This window comes from Phaethon aethereus, assembly GCF_964289735.1.
Source record: "Phaethon aethereus genome assembly, chromosome: 11".
Classification (NCBI taxonomy): domain Eukaryota; kingdom Metazoa; phylum Chordata; class Aves; order Phaethontiformes; family Phaethontidae; genus Phaethon; species Phaethon aethereus.
In genome coordinates, this window is record NC_138587.1 from 14,968,307 (window position 1) to 14,976,797 (window position 8,491).

The following is an 8,491-nucleotide window of genomic DNA, read 5'->3' on the forward strand; positions in this document are numbered from 1 at the left end:
AGCGCGGAGGGAGAGAAGATTGGTGCGCTGCTACGGCTGGGGGGGGGGGGGGAGGGGAGGGTGCGGTTCAGTGGCGTCCGAGCCGGCCGCTGCCTCCGGAGCGGCCACGTTTCCTGGGAGGGTCGCTACTTCTCCCTCGCCTTCCCCCCCCCCCCCTTTTTTTTTTCTTTTCTGGTATGGTTTTGACAAAGCAAACAAGGTAGGGAAGAGGGGCGTGTGGCTGAAGATGGGGGAAGAAATAGCTGTCGGCGGCAGGCGGGCGGTCTGCTCGAGCCGGTGAGGGGCTTTACTCGCCCGCTGGGGCAGCGGCGGCCTCCGGCTCTCGTCGGGAAGGGAGGGATGGGAAGCGGAAAGTAGCCGGGGAGGGAAGGATTCGGCTGGCACACGCTGCCTGGCAGCAGCGCTCCAGCGCCCGGGTGGTCCGGCGGGAGTGGTGGGCGGGGAGTCCCCAGCAGCGAACCCCTCCGGGCGCCCGCTGCTCGGGGCGCCGGGTGAGGGCTGTCTCCTCGTAGGAAATTTTTATCCTTAACTTCTGCGGTCTTTGGTAGTTCTATGCAGTAGACTTTTTTGTGCGTGCTTTAGTTTGGGGTAGTTAAATGGTTTCAGGGTGACAGTCCCGTTGAACTTAGTGATCCAGCTCTTTGCGGTGGTCGCTGTACTCGGTGGGTTTCCCAAACGGCGCTCTAGGTGGGGGGGGTGATGGGCCATTTGTGATCTTGAGAAATATTTCAGCAGCTGGATATTGAGCACCGTCCAATCTGTTGCTTGTAGGTGTAGGTTCTTGAATAACAGGACATGCAAATTAAGTGAATCCACATTTTGCCTCATTTTTAGGAAAAACATCTTCGACTTACATAGAGGATTTGGCTGTGTTAGAGCTTCGATAAAATGCTCCAGAGGGCGTTTAGATCTTTCACTCTTCGAGATGGCATTTAGGCTTACACTTAAAGCCAAATGCTTACTGAAATCCTTCATTTCAAAGGACGTTAAGACCTTAAGACTTGTCTTGAATAGTGTTGCTTCTAGATGCAGTTCATTTTGTCTGGCCGAAGGTACCTTGTATATAGGGGCAGATCCTGCAGTGCTTACTCAAGCTGGCAGTTAATAGAAGTTTTGCCTTTTTTGACACTACAAAAGAAAACAAATAAGCAATGACGGAGAAACAGACAATGAGGCTGAGTTTAATGTGTACACAAAATCTGCTCTCTGCCATACTCCTGAACTGCTTTGTATGCAATTAACACGTCAGTCATCAGGCAAAATTATGTCTGTTTTTCACATATCGCTTCAGAGCTGTTTATATGGTATTTATTGATTGATACATCAGTTAATGAGTTATTTGAAACTTTAATTTAGGGACTAGAACAAGGAAGGAAAAGAAAACCTAGAGTTTTTCCTCAGTAATGTGCTACATATGAACAACTTACCTTGTATGTTCTCCATGTCACAGGATTTCATAACTGCTGACATTTTTGGCTGCCTTATATCAGTGTCTCTGAATCTCCCTGGGATGCCATCAAGAATAACCTCTGAACATTAATTTGTCTAGCTGATATACTGTAGGATCATCATTAAGTCCAGGAATGAAGATGCAATATAAGTGAGTCAAAACAAAAGAACACATGCTTATTAAAGTCTGCTGAAAAATGTTTTCCCACAACAACATTCAAGTTGGGTTCTTATACATCAGGAGGGGCATTGTCTGTTTAATTTGGATGAAAACATTTTAAACAGGCACCATATGTCTCCTTGTCTACTGTCCAAGAATAGCAAATTTTGTAGTGTTCCATACAGCAACTTTTTATTTTCTTTTATTACTAACCTGGTTCCAGAAATACTGAGTTAAGCTATACCCTTTCAATTAATGCAATTTCTTTATTTTTTTATTAATGTAGTACTAGCGTTCTGGATTTTTTTTTCCAGATACTTGAGTTAGTATTTGTATTTCTAACCCTTCAGTGTACATCTTTTAATCTTTTTTTTTTTTTTGGGGGGGGGGGCTGTGTCTCTGTTGGTATTCATAATCCCTTCTAATTAATTTAACAATGTTTATATACCAATTAACTTATGTTCTGTTTAGTTCCCTCAAAACACTCAAAGGTGTTAAAAAAATTCTTAACCTTACTTACTTCTTTCACCATCCTGCTTTCCCCAACACATTGAAATGTAGCATTGCCATAGAGAGACTAAGTCCTAGTTTCCTGTAGACACTTGCCTCTCTGCTAGAGGAGAAGACTGAAGCATTTTCTTCCTAGCCAGCTTGCAGTATCCACGATCTCTCTCAAAACATTGTGTCTGTAATAAGTCTTTTCACTGTCATGAATCTCGTATCCCTGATTTCATCCCAAGTGTATGTATCTGGTCACCATGTGGTAAGGGCTACAGGAGAGTGTTTTCTGATGCGCAGGGTGTGACTAGCTACTCAGTCTGCACTGGTAATTTCCTTCTTATTTGCTCATCTCATTTTTAGTGGACCAATCATGACCAAGCAAAAGAAAGGGAGAGTGGACACCAAATCATTCTTCATTATTTTAAAATTGATATTTCATCCCCTGCTTCACAATGGAGTTCCCAAATTAATAGATTTCTATTATACTTGCAGAATTTTTAACAATATAGCCAACCAGACCGGTCTCCTGTTTTTCAGACAGCAGGTGGCAATATAGTTTCAAGCATTACTCCAAAAGTTTAGCTTTGTCATACAGAAAGTCATCTTATAAGGACTCTAAAACAATTTTTTTCCCTGAAACAAGTCTCACAGTCCATTTGTATTTCTTTTTACTTTCATATTTTTAAGTAAAACATCAGTGTTTTGCTAGAGAAGAAGAGGTTCTTTCAAAAAGCTTTCTGTCCAAACATCTAAATGTAGTTGATCAAATGCTGTAGCATTATGGGGGAGGGGAATGCTTTCAAAGTAACAGAATAAAACCGTCCTCTATATTCTGTATTTAATTCTGTTCTGTATTTAATGCTGTTTGTAAATGAATACACATGAAATGTTACAGAGAATTCATACATCACAGTAGATTACAGGAAGGCTATAATACAGTTGTACTACTACATCACCATTCAGTATTAATAGCTGCAGAAAATTGATCACTTTTTTGTTTAGGTCATACCAGTTCTAGAGTAATCATGTACAGAATCAAGAGTTAATCATGTGCTAATCATTGTGATTTGGTAAAACTGCATGTATTTATTTTTGGTATCAATAACGAAAAAGTGAGAATCAGGGAAGCTGGAACAAAATCAGCTTTCAGCCCTCTCATCCTTCATCCCTACTTCCCAATTATATCGTTGGTATGCCGTTTTACTCCTTGTTTTCAGAATTCTTGCCTCTATACATGGGAGCATTTGCATAACTTTTAAACAGTCATTAAGATTATTGCTACCCTTTCTGACTTACAGCGAGAAGTCAAAATTTTTGCCTCTGTGTTTGAGGTTCTGGCTAAGAGCTATTAAACTTGAGATTTTTTCAAACCATTTTAAAACACAAATATTACACCGTATTTACACAAAATATATGTCTAAGGGCAGCAGAAGGTTGAGGATGAAAAGAGTAAGGCTTGGTTAGTCTAAATGAAGAAATTTAGTAATTCATTTACTTTTTCAAAAAGAAAAATACTGTCTATTTGATCCTGTTGTAGGGCAAAGGAATATATCAAATGGCCTCTTGATTCACCAAAATGATATCCTCAGGAAACTTATATTTACATTCTGCCCTGGGACGCACGTTTCATTCTGAAGTAAATGTGTATATGTGCACCATGAGACAAAAATTGGGCTTCCTGACTACACAGAACGTGCGCACATACACTGTTCCGTAATACTCAAATGGAAAGAAGTAAAACATGTCTAAGTGATTTAAGTGAGTCAGAGAGGAAGGAGTTAACCAGAATGTACCTTTGCTCTTAGTTTGACTAGTGGTCTTACTGTAAATTCAATACATGTAATGTATGTAAGTATGTTTACATGTGAAGCATATAAGTATCTATACTCCTTTTAATCTGTAACTGTAAATTATCTTTATTGAATTGAACAGGTTGTTGTCCTTTGGTAAGTCTTTTTATTTCTGAAGCAGAACTGGTTTGGCCTGTATGTAATGTGTCAAATTAGTTCTTTAACAACTAAACCATAGATGAATTTGGCCAAAATAATTCTACTTGTATACAACTTTAATAAATGCCTGAAAGACTTGCCATTTTTGAAGGTTTGTATTTTGTTAAGTTCAAGGGTTTTATACAATTAAGTGCAAATAAGCAGATTGTGTAAAAGGGCTTCCTACACTGTAAACAAATTATTGCTTCCATTAATGCACAGTTGGCTTTGTATTATCATGAAGGCCAGATAACTACGTTTTTTTTTTTTTCTTTCAAACTACCTTGGAAATTTCCTCCTGAAATATTATGTGTCATTCCCACATTAAGAGACAGAATTCTAAAAATATCCAGCGTCCCTTAACTGAACTGCAGTTTCACAAGGAGTCCCTGTGTAATGTTTATGTGTCATGAGAAGGACTGTATTAAAGTATTTATTTTTCAAATGAAAAGGACAATCGCCCACAGCAGTACAGTTATCTCTCTCGCACTGAGAGTACATTGTGCACTAATTCTGATAGTACAGATTTTTAGGCAGTCTAATTACCTGCAGCCTATAACTTTCTTGACATATGTTAGTAAATAAGCAAGGCAATCTGGCTATCTGTGTACATGCTATAATTTAAGATTTTTTTTTTAAGAACCAGTAATGGGAGTCATTAAAGATAAATACTGCTCTGATAGACATTTTTAAAAATACTTAAGGGTTTTTTTCCCACCTTTCAGTATTTGCTACTATTTTAAATCATGGGAACCTTTCAATTTAAAGACAATTCTATTTTATTTGAAGAGTTTTAAGATAGATTGCATCAGGTAGTAAAACTCTATCCTTAACCTGTGGTTTTATCTTCACTGTATCTTTTAGCTAGATAGGAAAGTAATTGCCTCCACTGACATACAGTTTTGAAATATGTGACTCTGGAATCTACATATTATTGTTAGGCATTTTTGTATTTTGGACTGGATGCTTTAGCCATGCATTCCAAACTCTATGTGGATAATATATCTATTCATGACATTATGTCTCATTGTATGGACTATTGTTCTAACTTGCTGTGCTTCCATATTATAATTAACTTTTGTAGTTTTATTTACTGATTTTTTTCTGCAGATTTTGATGTGAATATGAGAATCCAACATAATGGACATGATGGGAGTTGTCGTGAAATATCTGAGGAAATGTAAAGATTATGTTTCCTATTACTGCTTGTCCAAAAATATTATTTAAAGTCCTTATACTTTTAGGAAGGAGAATAGAGGCAATAATGCGTGTTTCTATAATGCAAGGAATTCTATAATGTTGGAATGCTTGCAGGAAAAGAGTTGCCAGGCTTGATTTAATTTCCTGATAGGTTAATCACCAGCATTCCTAAGCCCTTGACTTATCATTCCAGAGGAGTGAATAAAAATGCTTTCAGGCTACATGCATCTCTCCTAAGGGTCATGAAACACTATACAAAGCACTTCAATCACTCATTAATTAAACTTTCTAATAGCCCATATAAGCAAGGTAAGAGGATGAGGTTTCAGTGGGAGGTAGGCATTATGAAAGTCCCATCAGGTGTCTGTCTTGATCTCCACACACACAAATACCATTAATATGTGGTCTTAAGTGACTTAAGAGAACAAGTCCCATTGATTTTTCAATCACATACTGATGAAAACCCCACTCAGAATTGTTATGCTTGTTTTCTAGGTGGATAAATAGACTGGCACAATGATTAAATTCAACATCGTTAGTGATAGCTTCTGGAAGATAGAACAATGGGATTTTGGCCTGGGATTTGGTTTGTAAATGCGTTTACAGTACAATGCAGCTGAGAGGCTTCCCCAAGAATACATTTCCTTGGGACTTGCCTATGGAATGTAGCCAGATTTGTATTTGGGATTATTGCTGCATGGGGGAGTACTTTTTAAATAGTTGAATATACTGCAAGTGTGGTTTGAGTCCATTAAACTCTGTTTTTTAACTTGTTTGGGGGAAGGGATTCCCAAACCTTTTCAGAATAATGTAACATTCATAGAAAGTGTATCCTTTTACCCTACAGTGACACTCATCCTTCCTCTTAATACTGGTGTGTAGTTTCTCTGGGATATCCAGCCATTGCAGATACAGTAAAGTAAACCAGGAATGACCTTAAGGTGTATTTAATTTTTTCTTAATGAAATTTAGCACCTTGAACTACAGTGAAGCTGTGTGCACCGGTGAGCAAACAGCAAATCCCTGTCCAGTGCTCCGCAGATGAGCACTGAAACAAAGATCTCTGCTGAAGAACAGCAGCCCTCAAAGCATAAAGATCTCTCACATGCTACCGGACAGGTTCAAATTCATACTTAGTTTTCAGGTCTTCAGAAGTTGAATGGGAAACCTAAACAGTTTTGGTCTTGCTTCCAAAACATTTTAGGGAACATAAATGAAAGTATTTAGACTTGTTTTCTTGATTGCTTCCTGCAAAAGCAAAATGATAGACTAACTATCAACTTTATGCAATCAAGTGTCAGCATGAGATGGTGTTAATCTTTAGCTAGCATACTTGACGATTAATGAAATTAATGTATGAACTGTATGCCAAATAAACTGACTGTTGAAATCAAACAAAATCTTTCTTTCAAGAAAATAAATTACTTTTTGGCACTCCAGTTGATACAGGACTGCATGTTCTGATTTTAAAATAGCATTCCAAACAGGAGCTTACGTGATGTCCATAAATTAGAGTTTATGTCTTATATTACAGACTATTGCACACTAAGAAGTTTTTAAACACTAGAATATTTCTAAAATATATTCCTATGTAGCAGATGAATGCAGTTCCTGAAACCTGCCTTTGTGGCCAAGAAATGTGCAGACCGTGCATATCATACTTTTGTTCTCAGTGTGGGGTATTGCACATTTCCTCCCTTCGTATTTATGGATTTAAATCATAGTTAGGCTTGAGACGGTGTTAATAGGCATTGTCTCTGTGTAACTTGTTACCTTGGAATGATTTATTATGTGGAAGATTGGTACTTTCAAGTTCTGAAATATACACAGTTTAGACCACCAGGACCACATGAAGAATGTAAAGGAAGTATGTTCTTACTGCATATGCGTTACTGAGCAACGTTAAAGCGGGGAGAGACACTCAGGAGCAAACTGCCGAAATTTATGTAAATTGAAGCCTGCAGTGGTCTTGTCCTTCAACTCCATCGGTTTGATTGGGTTGCAGCCAAATTCATGGGTGGCAAAAATGGCTGTTGCTCCAGTGGAGCTGCACTGTATCAGAACAACAGTGAATCTTACTTTCCTTTTGGGGTAAACTCTTTAATTAACTTCTTGGGCTTTATAGCATTTGCTGTAAGTATTTGTGAAGCGTTTTCTATATTCAGGTATCTCATGCACACCTATGAATATTAACCTTTGCATGCACCATTGTTTGTAGGAATTGTTCAGAGATTACATACTTAACTGAATATTCCAGTAGCCTCTTTTGGAAAAAACATTTTTTGAAGCGAGCTTCAAAAAGCCAAGTGTACTTGCTGCATATTTGGTTTTTGTACATGACATGTGGTACTTTGAAATTGCACATAGCCGTACAAAGTTCTTGTCACAGTCATTTCCTGTCCTGTTTCTTCACATGTCCGTCTTAAAAGAAAAAAATCTCGAATCCATCATAAAATATATTTCAAAGTTCATGTGACTAAAAACAAATTTGTGTAGTGTTATACTTATCATAGAATTGAGTAGAAAAAGTAGAAAAGTGTAGAAAAAGTGTAGAAATAGAAGATATTGCATAGAAAGGCAAAAGGTCATCAAGCAACGAATGGATTGTGATCTAAGTTAAGTATCTGAGTGGCTGCAGATTTTTACCAAGTTTTCTTTCTACATTCTTACTAGCAAAGAAACAAAACCTCACGGTACTATACTGTAATATGCAGTGTCAAAACACAAAAGAGTCGAGTCCTATTTCTTACAAATATATTCCCCATCAAATGTTGGTGCAGAATAAAGCTTGCATCAAAATAACAGTATTTTCTAGTAGCAAGATTAGAATGTTAATTACATAATGCCGATACGTAGCACCAAGTTTGTATTTTTTAGAAAACGAAATTACTAATGATCAGCCTATTAAGTGAGGAGGGACCAGTGTTTCTTCTGAAGGATATATCATCTTTTTTTCCTCAAGGTATGTTTTCATATCATTTATAAGAAAACACTATAAAAGCAAAAATTACCACTTAACATTTCATTCTTGTCAGGAAAGCCTCTCCTGCAAAACACTTACAAATGAGCCTCTTCTCGAGTCTTGACTGAAATGCATTATGCAGAAATCTGACAACTGTTCAGTACAACTTGCAAGTTGCAGAGAATTCAAAATAGTCTTCGATGTCTAGGCAGAAATTCACTGTTCAGCAGG